Source organism: Chanodichthys erythropterus, chromosome 4 (assembly GCF_024489055.1).
Source record: "Chanodichthys erythropterus isolate Z2021 chromosome 4, ASM2448905v1, whole genome shotgun sequence".
In the NCBI taxonomy this organism is placed as follows: domain Eukaryota; kingdom Metazoa; phylum Chordata; class Actinopteri; order Cypriniformes; family Xenocyprididae; genus Chanodichthys; species Chanodichthys erythropterus.
Genome location: NC_090224.1, coordinates 15519093 through 15535581, shown reverse-complemented (window position 1 = coordinate 15535581; position 16489 = coordinate 15519093). Strand labels below are relative to the sequence as shown.

The 16489-nt window shown below is 37.1% G+C and overlaps 1 protein-coding gene across 1 annotated transcript in view; it reads left to right on the top strand.

The window, feature by feature from the left end:
* Nucleotides 1-2913: 2913 nt before the first annotated feature.
* pkib (protein kinase (cAMP-dependent, catalytic) inhibitor beta) overlaps nucleotides 2914-16489 on the top strand; it is a 38235-nt gene continuing 24659 nt past the window's right edge. Inside the window, exon 1 of the mRNA XM_067384286.1 lies at nucleotides 2914-3061. The gene's annotated coding sequence lies outside the window, so the exon portion shown is untranslated. The remainder of the gene's footprint in view (nucleotides 3062-16489) is intronic.

Here is a 16489-nt window from a genome sequence, read left to right as displayed (position 1 = left end):
GAACAAAATAGAACAGCAAAACAAGCATCAGTTACTTAGTTCTTCAAAATGAATTCAAATTATAAATTTTGATCAGTCCATTCTGGTCATTTGTTTGAACAAGTTTGGCTTGAAAGCTTTGGCTGGGTTTCATCCTGTTGTTTGCCTGACAACAATTACCATATCATTAATGCAAAGCAATGGGACATGTGCCCCCAGTTTCACAGACAAGGCTTAAGCCCCAGACTAAAATGCATGTTTGAATTGCATCTTGCACTGCCATATCTTAAAGGGGACAAATCATGAAAATTTGACTTTTTCCATGTTTTAGTGCTATAATTGGGTCCCCGGTGCATCTGCCAACCCAGAAAACGTAAAAAAAGACAACCCAGTAACTTTGTTTTGGCAAGCCTTTCTCTGCAAGCATGTGAAAAAACAACCCACTCAGGGTTCGCTCCCCTAGTGACATAGAAGGGGATATTATTATAATATTACCGCCCCTTAATCTGCACGTTTCCACCCACGGCACCATCATTTTGCCATGGCAAAAGTTCAGCACAGCATGATAACTGTTCTGTCATTGGTTGCACAGAAGAGCACAGAACACTATTTAGATTCTTGTTAGCTTAAAAAAGCCTGCGAGCTGGACCTGGCGAGCTTGATTGCTAAAAAAGGAGCGTTTTTGTCCGAGTGATATTTTGAAAAAAAATTCACAGCATTTGACAGCAATCATAAATGTTAGCCTGGTGTATATGGCTCTGTTTGGCAAACAAGTATGCTATGTATAGTGAGTGTTCACACTGAATTTGCACAAAAGATTAACATGGTGGCACATGCTAGTCGATGAGTTGAATCAACTCCGCAGCAACTACATAAATTTATCCATTATCCATTCAGAAATGTCCAGTTTCATTCTAAAAGTTGTAACTTCTTCCTGAGTCTCTTTGAACAATGTAAAGGCCCCGATATACTCCAAAACGAAATCGAAGAACGAACTAATGTGACGTAATTTTGAACAAAATCAGGCCAAAATGAAGTTTGTTTTGTGTTCTTTTTGGAAGTTCGAAACGGCTTTCCAAAGTGAACTTTCAGGAAAAGTTCGCTCCAGCTGCAAAACACCTCCGTACTACCATTGGTCAGTGACGATAACGTAATAGGAGGTGTGCGCTGAGGCTCCGCCTTCACTCGCGTGGTACTCTGTTTCATTTTGAGTTCATTGAAGTAAGAGCTCATTGAGGTAAGAGTTCGTTGAGTTAAGAGCTCCGCGGGTGAAAACATGAACACATTGGATAGTAAGTTGTACGTCTGATAAAATGAGGCACTGACATTGTTTTTATGTTTGATACTGTAAAGCTGCTTGCTTTTAAGCAATCTATTGAATAAAGTGCTATATAAATGTGACTGAAGTGCTAATTTGTAGAGCTTGTGCTAGTTATGATCAGACGCTTTTCTTATGCTTTCTATAAAAATGCTTGCTGTTTTCTCATTTTTGTTGTGTTTATTTTGTTACTGAGAAGAAAGTGCACGGCACATATTTACATTCATCTAAACAGCGCTTTTAGCAGTGTGGGCGGCGTCAGGTGTTCGTTTACAGTATATCGCTGGTCACATATTTCGAACTTCGTTTTACCCCTAAACGAAGAACGAAAAAGAACTTTGTTTGAAGTATATCGGAGCCTTAAGGCTGAACACCGTTACTTACAATTGTCATTTTGGCTGCGTGAGATTCTCCAGCTTTGCTGTTGTTGAGCAACCAAAGCGTGAGCTGTTAAAGCTCCGCCCTCTTTTGGAAAGCGGGTCAGGGGCAGCATCTCATTTGCATTTAAAGGGACACACACACAAATTTGACAAGCTATAATAAATGATCTGTGGGGTATTTTGAGCTGAAATTTCACAGACACATTCTGGGGGCTTATATTACATCTTGTGAAAAGGGGCATAATAGGTTCCCTTTAAAATATGTCACTGCCATTGTTTTGTCTCAAAATGCACACTGTATTTTTTTTTTTCCAAGGCATGTTTATAAAAGCTACTTAAATGTCCTAATTGAACTAAGGCCTAATCCTGGCTTAATCTAAGCCCTGTCTGTAAACCCAGGCTCTTATATGTCATATTGCTTTAATATTCAAATTTAGATTTGTAACTACAATTCTCCCTCTAGTTCCTCCACCATCTGCCTTTTCTCAAGAGAGCTGGGTTGCCTTTTCACGTTAATCACCCCTTCATAAATTTTCCAGAGAAAAATCTCTTTTTGTCACTCTTTTAGATCAATACTCTTTTAGTCTACAGACATCCTCTATCACTTCATAATTAAACACATGCCTTTGGGACACCGGAGTTCATTTTATTTTTGGAATTGACAAATGGGATGAAGTCACTGCCGTGTAGCCGTGTGGAGCAGAATAGTGAGGTGATTATCTTCAGCCAGTTCGGAGAGTAACTGTTTTGTTTGTTAAAGGGGTTGATTGTGATTGCATAAGGTGTTTAAGGTAGTAGTAGAGACAGATTAAAGTTTGACCAGCAAAGCGGAGGGTTACCCAGTTAGTGTATTAAAAATAGAGCATGAAGTGTCAAGTTTGATTATGAAAGAACTATAAATGAAAGCCATGTGCGAATGGAAATATATATGTAAATATTCCCATTCACATATTAAATAGGCCTATATAGTTAGTGTGCAAAATTTATAGCCTCATATTACATTAGCTATATTATATTATTATTCAGGTAAATTGGGCCATTGACACCAATTATCCTAAATTAATATATACACATATTTACATACATACATATGCCATTTTATATGCAAAATAGACAATTCATCGATAAATAAACATACAGTTCATAGACAAATAAACACTTTTCTGTGTCTGACAGACAGTGTTTGGCTATGCGCGCTCTCGTGTGATGTCAGCGGCGCGCGGGGTAGTTGTGCTCGCTCGCGCTGGACTCAGTGTCAGAGAAGGAGAATCACGACGAAGATGGTCTCAATATGCGGAGTTCCCCCCGCGGATAGCCTCTGTTGGTATTGATTCGGAGTGTTCTCCCGGATAACTCCGCTTCCAGGAGTTGCTTCGTATTCGGAGTGAGTAAAAGCTCTGTTGCAGGACTGTCATAAGACAGACAGAGAAGGTTAGAGATGTGTCAGAATCGTATGTGGAGAGCATCACTGCGCGCTTTGAAGTTCTTTATGTGCGCTGGGCTATCCAGATGCTCACTGATGCATTACAGCTGTCCGTTCATTTACATGATAGGACAGTATGAAAATGAATGAACCACGTGTTATAAATGCGTATGGATCTAAACAATCCCAGTTGTCGGAGGGAAAATCTATTGTTCCTATTCGAGTGTCATCTGCCAGTTTATATTTACTGTGACCATGTAATATACGCGCCAGAGTCAGACACATGAAGGAATGGACTATATTAAGAGAATTTTTATTATTATTATTTCTTATTTACATCTATTTTTTCAACGAATGCAACTGAATTAATGCATTTATGGAAGGTTTTCATGGTGAAAAGATAAAAGGTTATGCTTGAAGAACTGAACTGTAGGCTTTATTTTCTTTTTCATTTGACTTCATTTTTGTGTGGTGTAGGCTATATGTGTCTGAAATCACACTGACCTTGGATTTGATGTAGTCTTGTAAACCAGATTAAATGGAAATGGTTTCTAACAGATCTAAGATGCGTAGATGTTGATAGACTATTGGACCTTGCACCAACAAAACCTGGTCATACCAGGTTCAGTCAGTCAAATTGTTTTTTAGAACATGATTGCTGGTTAAAACAGCTAATAACCAGCTTGAAACATAGCATAAACTGGAATTTCCAGCAGGATTATTGCAGTTGTAATATATGGATATGTTTGTAAATGATTAATCTCTGTCTCCAGCAATGCTTCATGGTTGTAAATGAACGAAAAGCTAATATAAAGTTAGTGTCTGCATAGGCTAAGCAGTTCCTTCCTTCTAAAAGCTATTTCAAAACACAAATAGACTACAATTAGTTCATTTTAATTTAGCATGAACATTTCTTTTTTTATTTCTGATTTATTAACTGAATGAATTAATTTTCCTGGTTAAAAGCCCTGGAGAGTATGAGCAGAACTGATATTGTGACATTTGTGATAATTTAGTTGCTAAGTTAAAGGTGGTTAAAGTTGCCTAGGAGACACAGCAGTTTCATTATCTTCTCATCTAGAGGCATTTACTCAAACAGGAACCGTGTCCTTTCCACTATAACGAGTTTTGCATTTACATTCTGGTATAAGGGCCCTTTGTTTCGTTGCTATGGATGCTGTCTTTTTTGTATAATACTGTATATTGGTGTTGTTGGTAACAAAAGATTGTCATGTTGCTGCTCTGTGATGATGGATGAGCCTCCGGCAGAGTTAAATCACACATGAAATTACACATTGATAAGTCCTATCTTTCCCAAGAACAGCTCAATGGCCCTCACAAGATTTACTGATAGAGGGCGGGATCTGGTTTTCAAAGGCTGTTGTTACACAGCACACTTAATGATATAATGATAACAACCTGTATGCTAAGAATTAAGGCTATCTTCTGTTTTTTGGATTTAACCAGTGGGTAAATTTCTAATTGCTTAAGGGAAGTTTGTCCGAATCATGGTGAAAACAGATAGACGCTTCTATACATCAAATCTCATAATAAATTGCTGCGATCTAGAAGCCGCTCTTCTACATCAATCAATCTCGACTGCAGAATGTGTTTCGGTCACAAAGAAAGAGGTGTGTGAATGTTGTGTCATGGTACAGTAGAGCATCTCCTGCTGGGTGCCGCCCATGGAGAATCTATTTTTAATTGGCCTTGTTGATGAAAACAGAAACTTTGCAGCAATGTTTGCCTGCTCGTGAAGTTAATTGTGCTCACGGGACTAGACAGTATCGTTTGGCACAGTTTATTTTCTCCATTACCGCTGGTGCTGCACGTTCACACTTGCTCGTCTGCTTTCACACATATGACAGAAGACCGGCAATTAGACAAGAAAAGCAGATTTGATGCCCAGACTTGTTGTTTTATTTCTTTAGGCTATTTTAACATGTAAAGTTATTGTTTTAACAAAATGCTGCAGTTAGAAAATCACAAGCCAGATATAGTTTAATTATATGAAAGGATCGTGACAGTGACAGTGTTGTTCTATGGATCATGTCAAAAGCATTTTGAATGTGAAATATCTTTAAAAAATCATAGCACTGTAAGAAACTGAGCCGTGATTCAATCACAGTAAAATGCAGCTCCAATGTTTTGTTTTTTAATATTAAAGGTGCCCTAGAATCAAAAATTGAATTTACCTCGGCATATTTGAATAACAAGAGTTCAGTACATGGAAAAGACATACAGTGAGTCTCAAACTCCATTGTTTCCTCCTTCTCAAATCTCATTTGTTTAAAAGACCTCAGAAGAACAGGCGAATCTCAACATAACACCGACTGTCACGTAACAGTCGGGGTGTACGCCCCCAATATTTGCATATGCCAGCCCATGATCGAGGCATTACACAAGGGCAGCCAGTATTAACGTCTGGATGTGCAGCGGTGAATCAACAGACTAGGTAAGCAAGCAAGAACAATAGCAAAAAATGGCAGATGGAGCAATAATAACTGACATGATTCATAATAACATGATATTTTTTGTGATATTTGTAAATTGTCTTTCTAAATGTTTCGTTAGCATGTTGCTAATGTACTGTTAAATGTGGTTAAAGTTACCATCATTTCTTACTGTATTCACGGAGACAAGAGCCGTCGCTATTTTCATTTTTAAACACTTGCAGTCTGTATAATGCACAAACACAACTTCATTCTTTATAAATCTCTCCAAAAGAGTAGCATTAGCCGTTAGCCACGGAGCACAGCCTCAAACTCATTCAGAATCAAATGTAAACATCAAAATAAACACTTTACTTACGCAATTAGACATGCTGCATGACGAACACTTTGTAAAGATCCATTTGAGGGTTATATTAGCTGTTTGAACTTTTTTTATGTTGTTTAAGGCAAGCGCGAGCTCTTGGGGCGTGGAGCACGAGAATTAAAGGGCCACACACCCTGAATCGGCTCACTTCTAATTATGCCCCAAAATAGGCAGTTAAAAAAATGAATAAAAAAAAATCTATGGGGTGTTTTGAGCTGCAACTTCACAAACACATTCAGGGGACACCTTAGACTTATATTACATCTTTTAAAAAAAGTTCTAGGGCACCTTTAAAATAATCTTATTGAGATTAGGGTCCAATTCTCATTATTAACTAGCTATGAACTACAACTTTTGTCTCAATAAACTCCTAATTACTATATATTAATAGTTCGCAAGGTAGTTGTTTATTGGGTATTGGAATTAGGGGATGTAGAATATGGTCATGCAGAATAAGGCATTGATATGTGCTTTATAAGTACTAATAAACATCCAAAATCTTAGTAATATGCATGCTAATAAGCAAATAATAAACTAATGTGTTACCCCATTTTTTTAAGCCAATGTTGATTCCCCCTAGAAGTTTTTCAAAACATTGCTCTGTTCCCATCCAGCCATGGCAACAAAAGCTCAACCAATGGTGCGAGTTTGGAGGTGAGTCTGTCTGTTTATTGACCAGTGGCAGGCAGTGTTCTGGAAAAATGTCTGATAACAGTCAAAATTACACACTTAACCTTTACATTTGTCTGTTATTTCACATTTGCCTTATAGAAGTTTGAGGATTATAAAACACTCAGTGAGTAAAATGAAACATATTACTACGACAATGCATTGGGAGCTTCAGGTGCCTATTTGTAACACAAAGTCTTTTGCAGTCTTTTAGAGCAGGCATTTAAAAAGATTAAACTGATTTAAACTGACAGTATGCAACAGATCAAAATTTGGCCTTGAAGAAGCGCAGCCTCTCTTTTCTCTTTTAACAGCTGATATTCATTCTGTTTCAGCCTCCCTCAGAGTATCATCAAGGCTCTAGTGAAAGGCATGACAGCTTCTGTTCAAGTGTTTCACTGGCGAGATCCCAAGAGAGCTCAACTCTCCATTCATTCCACCAATTGGCCCAGGCATTACATAAATATTCTCCTGTAAACAAACAAAAGAAAGCGCCGCAACATGCAGCACAATCACAGATAGTTATTACTAGTAACTTTTGTACACAATGCAACTTACAATACAACTGCTATACAGTTCCCTGGCCTTTACTGAATTATAGTGATATGTAATACTTAAACAACTTATAATGTTTTTTTTAAAATGTCTTTTTGGACCAATGGCAGATTTGAAAACAACCATTATTTTTGCAATTCAACAACTTTCTTTGCACAGAAATTTCACACTTCACCTTAAAATAGTGAAATGCACAGAAATTTGTGGTCATAACAGGTTTATTTGCGTCACTTCATTTTAAATTAAACAAAGCTTTTTTTTTGTTTATGATGAAGGATGAACCAACCAAAAATGCTCAGTCAATTAAATTAAATTAATGTAATTTAATTAAATGAATTGGGTAATTAAGTTGTGGCACCAAAGTATTTATGAAACAAAAATTCATAAATAAAATCTTTTAACCATAACCCAGTCATTCATGTTATTTCATAAATAAGGTTCATATGGGCTTCTTAAAAAAATATGGGTAACACTTTAGTATGGGGAACAGTTCTCACTTTTAACTTGTTGCTTATTAGCTTGCATATTGGCTGTTTATAAGTATTTATAAAGCACAAATTAATAACTTATTCTGCATGACCATATTCCACATCCCTTAATCCTACCCCGTTCCTAAACTTAACCACTACAACAACTAAATATTAATAAGCAGTAAATAAGGAGTTTATTGAGGCAAAAGTCATAGTTAGTGAATATGTGTTCCCAATACAAAGTGTTTTATGATTAAAAAAAAAAACATTTTAATGTATTAGAGTACATCACTGTTTGAAATTCCTTCTGAAATACTCAAAATCTTTGAAAATATTTTGGTAGCAAAATTACATGAAGATTTATTTCAGTTTGTCATCTTATATAGTAAGGGAACTTACTGTTAACCAATTAATAGGTTTTTACCATAGCATTTTTACAGTCTTTTAACATTAAAAAGAATGATAATCTTTGGTCTCGGCTAAAGTAAGAAATTACATATAACATCATATATATTTTTTTGTATACCTTTTTTGTGACTGTCTGCAGGTGTGTGACGGAGACACTGATGGATCAGTGGTAGGGGCACATTACTAATGATGTGGGCTTTTATGCATCTCACCATATGTGGTACATCCAGGGGCGGCGTCAGAGAATTTTGAACGCAGGTGCTGAGAGGCGGCTAGATTATTGACAAGGGGATCTGGGTAATTACTTGCAAATATGTGCAAAAACTTGTTATTTTTTATATAAATAATAAAATAAATATGATGAAAACTCACCCCCTCCAATTTTAATATTTTATTACATGATTATTTGATTATTTGAGCACAATTTAAATACTTTTTTTAATTAAATAAGCACATAGATCAGTCAGTTCCCAAATTTTATATATATATATATATATATATATATATATATATATATATATATATATATATATATATATATATATATATATATAATAGGCAGACGTTCACTGAACAAGCATTTCGGAATTTCAGCCAATGGCAATAAGACAACAAAAGCACTGGGATATGTGTCAAAATGTGCCAAACTGCTGTTTTGGACATCCCCACAGTTCCTTATATGTCTTCAAATGTCGAAGACAAGACAAAGATCTCTCAGATATTTGAAGAGGTTTGTAGAAGTCAATAAACGCATCTTTATTTAGTCCAAAAAGTAAATTAGTGTTAATGCGGAGGAGTGTGAAATCTAAAGTAGCCTATTAGCGTGCTTTGGTAGGAGGCGTATGCGCGATCTTTTGTGTTTTTTTTTTTGTTGTTTTTTTTGTCGCGTCGGCAACTTCATCTTTGCAGCCGACACTGACTCAGGTATTTAAAACATTTAAATATGTTTTAAATAGTTTAAAATGTTCTTTCCCCCAACACATACTCATTACTTATGCTGGTGCTTTGCAGCAAGTTTTATGCGCGAGATTGAGCGCGGAATGTGCTATATCACACCTATAGCTATTATTAAAGGATGGCTTAGTAGGCTATTATTATTCTAATAATTATTTTAATGTAAACATGTGACTAAACGATTAATGGCCTAAATGAACGACTGCTAGAAAAATCGGGGGCAGCTCTTGGCACAAGGAAGCGTTCCACTTTAAAATGATACGACATTATGAAAAGTGCGACAGTAGCTGCAACTCACGTCATGCATGCATAATGAGTCAAATGTTTTTATTTTATTTCATTTATTGCTTTTATTATCAAATTATTTATTAAATATAACACACAACCTGTATATAATTGCTAAAAAATTTGTTGCCGTACTATGGTGGTGCTTTCGTTATTCTTGGGGGTGCTGAAGCACCTGCTAGCCCCTCCCTAGCGCCGCCCATGGGTACATCATGTGGTGTTCCTCCTTCAGTAAGGAGTTAAAGACCACACAGTGTTTTAGTGATACAGCCTAATCCTAGGCTCTACTATAGCAGGGCTTGTTGTATACAATCTGACACTGGAGGGATATAAAGTGCCAGAGGTCTCACTGTTATCTGTTATTTGTTATCTTAAATCACCAGATTTAAGCGCATCATCATATTGGACCTAAAAATACACTCTAACAATCTAGGGACCAAGATATCCTGGCTTTGAGTTTGATCTTCCCCTGCTAACTGCCAAAATGTCTTTCACCAAGACAACTGGTTATTTCATTGTCTGAGCTGTATGTACCGTATGTCAAGTAAATAAAACAGATTGTTGCATGTTGTGAAGCTTTACAACTCTCACTTTCTGTCAAATAAAGCCTGTGCCTGTGTTTGCGCTGGATAAATTGTCTGTGACGGGAGAATAAGGGGTCGCATTCACAAGGAGCTCTTATCGATCTTACACTGGAACCCTAGCAGATGTGAATTATTTATGAAAGCACAGTGTCTTCATGCATGACACACTATGTGTGTCATAAGCCTAGACTATAGCTGTACAGAGATGTGTTGTAAAATACGATCAATGCTGTTTTATAAAAACTGTCTTGCATTGTACATTTCATGTTTGGCTGAATGCAACATAGTGAAAGTTTTATAAAACTGATGATACCTGTATTAAGCCCCACTCATATTCTGATAACAATGTTCATGTCACCGGTTGCTGTCACATCAAAAATCATTGATCATGTTGCTAAAAATTGGCATCTCTTACCAATAAATATATAAAGAGAGATAGGAATATAATGGAGCGTGCTATTAATGATTCTAGTCAGGGGAGTTTGACATTAACTTTGGTCACAAAATTTGCAGGAATGAGTAAAATTATGCACAATACTCGCATACCACGGCAAAATTCAAGCCCTGTAACACCAACTATTTTCATCCAGAGCAAATGAAGTGAGTGAGCGAGAGGAGGCGGGTTTGTCTCGCTGTCGGAGAGATGAGAGAGCGAAAAAGAGCAGCTGGTATCGTGTATCTATTCTGTAGAAAATGAGTATTGGAAGCATTTCAGATATTTCAGATATAAAACACTGATTCGGAGCATTACGAATCTTTTGTGTCAAGTCAATGATTTGGATCATGTATCAAACCGCCAAAATGCTGAAATCACGTGACTTTGGCGCACTGAACCATGTAAAGCTCCAAAGCTTCATGAAGCAGTGTTTTTAAATCGGCCATCACTAGATAGTTAAAAAGTCGTTATTTTGTTTTTTTGGTACACAAAAAGTATTCTCGTCGCTTTATAATATTAAGGTAGAACCACTGTACTCACATGAACTGACCAAGCCAATAGTTTATTTTATTTTATTTAATCAATGTCAATGGAAAGCATAAGCATCAGTCAGTTCCCTTTCATGGGAACTGTGGACACTACGTCATATGACGTTATGGTTACCCATAACGTCATATGACATAGCGTCTCGTGCCCTTATTCAGGGAACCAGGGTTACACAAGTAACCTGAGACGTTCCCTTTCATGGGAACTGTCGACGCTAGGTCATATGACGTTATGGGTTCCCATAACGTCATATGACGTAGCGTCATATGATGTAGTGTATCGTTCCCTTATTCAGGGAACCAGGGTTACACAAGTAACCCGAGACGTTCTCTGTTCCCAATCATAATGAATGATTTCTGGTCGTTTTGTTGTGTCAGTGTGAACAGAACTTACTGCAGTTACTACAATATGTGGCTCTCAACTATCATAGCCTACTCATAATTAAGGCTAGACGATGTATCGAATGCTTTTGTCACGCGCATTTCTTCAGTAAAGCCGGTTCCCTGATTACCGCTAAATCGCCATCACCTGCTTTCAAATGAAGCGGCATTTAATAGACAGAGCCGTAGTTCACTGATAAGACACGCAATATCGCGCTCAATATCGATGTGTATCGCCGTCGATATTGAACGCGATATTGCGTGTCTTATCAGTGAACTACGGCTCTGTCTATTAAATGCCGCTTCATTTGAAAGCAGGTGATGGCGATTTAGCGGCAATCAGGGAACCGGCTTTACTGAAGAAATGCGCGTGACAAAAGCATTCGATACATTGCCCAGCCCTACTCATAATTGTGCATCCATATTAGAAAAAAAAGAGCAAATTTGCATATTTAGGTGTAAAGTTATCTGATAATATTTCCCCTCCAATTAAACAATTTTAGGGCTCTAGATTGAAGGTCAAGTTTCTATGGGTGCAAGTTCCTTATGGCTGCATTTTTCTACTGATCAGTGTTAGTTTGCTTCCCACTCCTTTCTTGCCATTTTCTTTACAGCCGGTCATAAATCTTTTAAAGGTGTTTTTATACTGTACAGGGGTAGCAGCATCAAAATCTGTGCCAAGCAACAGCGAAGAGCCAACTAACTCTCAGGCTGATGAATTGTTTTTTTTTTAAAAGCTAGCATGGACATTTAATGATTAGGAGCATTTAAGTGTAGCATATATTGATCTGCAAAATAAAGCTTTAGATAAATGAACCAGATTGATTTAATGTTGTAATAGGCTGCTTTTTGTGAAATCTCTCCCATGCAGATTCACTTAGATGTTCTGTGAAAGAAAGAAGTCTTGCTCTGCCTGTCTTGCTGCATATAGAAAACATTGCACACATTGGAGTCAGCAAAATGGTCGGTTGAAGCTGGTTAAAATAAGCTATAGCAAGCCCCTTAGATGCATGAAAATTGTTCTGCAAAAAGGAATCAAAGATAAAATAGTTTTTTTTTTCACAGTGGAATATCCCTGTGAGACTGCTTTATAATACTGCACTGTTTTGTACAACTAGATTTGAACTTTTATGTGAAGTCTCTGTAGTCTTCTGTAGTCTCGTTTCTATTTTCTATTTTCTATTTGTTGTTGTTTCAAGGTGGTTTGCTAAATGTCTCGGTTAAATCAAAAGAGCCATCTTCTATAAAATTCTGATTTCTAGATCCCTCTATTGAAATTTTTCTCCCAATTTATTGTCTGCCCAATGAGAAATTCTAAGTTATAGATTGATTATCAAAGTAATAGCACACATCTTTTCAACAAGCTGCACTATTTAAGATACCATTCATGTTTGTAGCACAAAAAGTTTAATGAATTATTAGTGATGCTTGCCTTGGCAAGTACCACTAATCAAACCAATCAACACTGCAATCAGTTCTTATTGAAACATAGTTGCAAAAATCATTGCCATTTCTGATATACTTGATTGTTACAATTTTACAGATTGTTGCAACTGGTTTGTAAAAACCTAGAAATAATATGGAATGATAGAGTTAAATGCTTGATGTTCTATATCATCAGTCCAAATATAGTTTTGGATAATGTCAAATCTGATTGATGCCACTTTGCCTTTCTTTGGTATTTCAGCAGCGTCCGGTGCACGTTGATGTTGCGTCATTGAGCACGATCTTTGTTTGGGGAGGCAGATAGCCAATGGGAAAATCATTCCCTGGGGATGCACTGTGCAGGGAACCAAGGTCTGCTTTTGAAACGTGAGAAGATGAATCACATGTAATCTGCACTTTGTTCTTCTAGCCCACACGTATGGGCTTTGCCCTCAAGCGGCTGGCATCTGCTATTAATAGGCAAAGATTAAAATCTTTGTTGTCCAGCTAACCTACAGTTCATCTTCAATTTGCTGCTGCTAAGTATGATCCTCTGTAGATGATTGGATGTGACTTGGCTTGTGTTATTTTTGGCCGAACATGTGATGTGATGCAGTAAACAGCTTTGATAGCTATGGGTATGGCTGGAGACGTCGCTGTAATGCAGCGCTAATTGGCTTTGTTCGCCACGCACAGATGTGTCGGAAGTAGTTGGATTATTCCAACAAGTGACCAGTTGAACTGATTCAATCAGACCTCATTTAGACCTTGAAAATTAAATCAGTTACAATGTAAGGAAATTTTGATGCATTTGAGGTTTAAGGATGCTGCAGTCAGAACATTATTCTCAAAGGTCTGAGGTGGAATAAAGCCTGGCAGATGAGAAATGTGTGACAAGGGAATGCTTGGAGCCATTTCATCTGAAACAGCTGGAGCTCTTTGATAGTTGTAGTGTGGTGGCTGTTCCTCCAAGCATTAATGGCATTAAATCCTCCTTATTTCCTTCTGTAGAAATGTTTGTTATGAGTAACTCAGCTGAAAATGCAAACTCAAACCAGTCTTCTTTAGGGCTGTCAAACGATTAATCACGATTTATATTTTTATATTTTTATATTAAATATAAATACATTTTGTACATAACATATTTCTCTTAAATATATACATTAATTTGTGTGCATTTATATATACATATTATTTACACACATTACTCACACATATATCATACAAACTCAAACTTTTATTTTGTATGCGATTAATCGCGATTAATCGTTTGACAGCCCTAGTCTTCTTAGCTAGTTTAGCTGGCGCCCAGACGTCTCTTTCCCCTTTGAAGCGCATGAAAGAATCGGTAAAAAGTACTGACGACCATAATTAAACTCATGTGAGAACATTACTAAAATTCATCAAATTTGTTTAGGCTGTAGCTTGATTGAAATCATGCTCAACCCACACTGTAAAAAATGATCGTGATTTTACAGGTAAAAAACATGACAGTAAAAACCTGTTAATTGGATAACAATACGGTGAATAACTGTAATTGTAACGAGACGGGACTCAGGCAGAGATCCATTTGCAAGCTTTATTACAAAAGTAAGCATGGTCGTACAGGCAGGGTCTAAGCAGGGTCATACAGGAACAGCAAGGGCTAGGCAGAATCGTGATCAGGATACAGGCAGTAGATCAGGGCAGGCAGACATCGTTCACAGTTCAGATAACAATAAATAGTCTAAAGGCAGAAGGCAGAGAATCATAAACAGGAAACAGGCAGGATCAATAACAGACAGGCAGACAGGATACAAACGCTCAGAATTGCTACACAAGACCTTGCAATGATGTAGAGTGAGAGTGAGTCTTAAATAGTCCAGAGAAGTGCTAAGCTGTATGTGGCAACAGGTGATTGGTGTGGAGTGTGCATGTGACTGGCAAGGAGGATTATGGGAAATGGAGTCCGGAATGAACAGGAACATGACAGAATTACATCTAACCTTACATAAATTTACAGTTTTTGGAAGTGAAAACAACATAAAATGACATTCCCAGAATTCCCCCACTTTACATTTCATGTATTTTCATTCTCTGTTTCTTCTTAGTTTTTTCTAAGCATTTATGCACATTAGCATTTTATTTTACATCTAATGTTGTTAAATAAATGTTTATTGCATTACTTTAGTGTCATTTGTGTTACCATGATGGTGTTTAGTATTTGTGCGAAGGACACTGTGCACATTTAATATATTACATTCTCAGCTTGTGGAAAAGCTGCTTGTGATGATCTTTGATTCATCATGTGACTTTCTCATCACCACCTCTTTTTGGTGGATGTCAGTACATTACAAAGATACAAAAAAAATATTAGTATAGTTTGGTATATTAACATTATGGGTCCTATCATATACCTGGCGCAATGAGGTGCCAGGTGCGACGCAAGTGTTTTTTTCTAGTTTCAGCCCGACGTAGTTATCATTTTCACTTCACCACGTTGTTTAAACAGCAAATGCGTTTACGCCCATTTGTGCGGCCATGGACATGCTGGTCTGAAAATAATGTGTGTTAAGGTGCATTGTTGGCGTGTTGCTATTTTGAGGCAACTGAAATAGACTGTGCCATTGACCAACTGAAACCTGGTCTAAAGTCAAAGGGAATGGGAGATGAGACTGGTATATCTATTTATTTATTTGTTTATTACACATTATGCCCAAAACACACCCATTACTCATTAAGTTAATAGGGACGACCCTTTAGACCAGCGGTCGCCAACCCATCGATCGCGAAAATAACAGAAATATGAGTACAAAAATACATTACATTTCTCCAGTTTTTGTACTGTATTTTTGTATTTATTTTTATGTTATTTTCTGGAGCTACTGGGACAGACAGATAAAGGTAAATAGCCCACATAATGTCCGAGTCTGTAAACAGCCGTTAACAAGAGGCCAGAGACGCTGAAGACGGACGCGAAGAGGAGAAAATTCTGTAGCAGGCAGAGTAGCTCTCTGTTCACGATGCTCGAAATATGGGAAGAAAATATAAATATTGAATTGGGGGTGAGGGATTAGGAATTCATCTCTAAAAGGAGATCAGTCTTCAGGAAGATTTCAATGTCAATGGCATTTTATTTTCCTCTTACCTCCGAATAAAGTAGCTAATTATTAGCACATTTCAGCTTTGTTTACAGCGGTAACCAAGGAAACGCTGTATCGCTGCTGCTCCATAAGCGCCACCTGCTGTCAGAGAGTGAATCTGCATCTCATTCAGCCTGCCGTTTTTGTTTCATGCTTTTTTGTGTGTGTAGCATTTATAGTTTCACAAAGATAAAGTCAGAACGTTCTGTTTTTGCTTTAAATCTTGAAATTAAATCTAATTCAAATAATAAACAACTGCTCATGCAACGTGCGTAGCATCTTTGTTTGGATTGTGATTAAAAAGCAGTGTTTTTTGAAATGGCTATGTATTTTTGTTTATTATAATAATAATATTAATAATAAATATCTGCAACCAGTATCAGAATCGGCCAATTTGCTTGTAAAAATAAATAAATAAATAAATCAAAATCTACACTGACCACGAAAAAATACTAAATACAATCTGGGCTGTCTTTTTCTATCAAGTAGATCTTGTCTTTCAAAAAGGTCGAGGTCAGGGATCTTGGGCTTAAAAAGGTTGGTGACCACTGCTTTAGACCATGTGCCGGGCGCTCCGACCATTTTCCCCTTCGTTAAACTAGCAAAAGTGGATTCGGACACACCCTAAGTGTATTGCGCCATGCGCTTTAGACATTGCTCTTAGATTGTTAATATATCAGTTAATGAAATCGTTTTTTGACAGTAAACTTAAGTTAAATCTGTAAAACCTAAATGTTG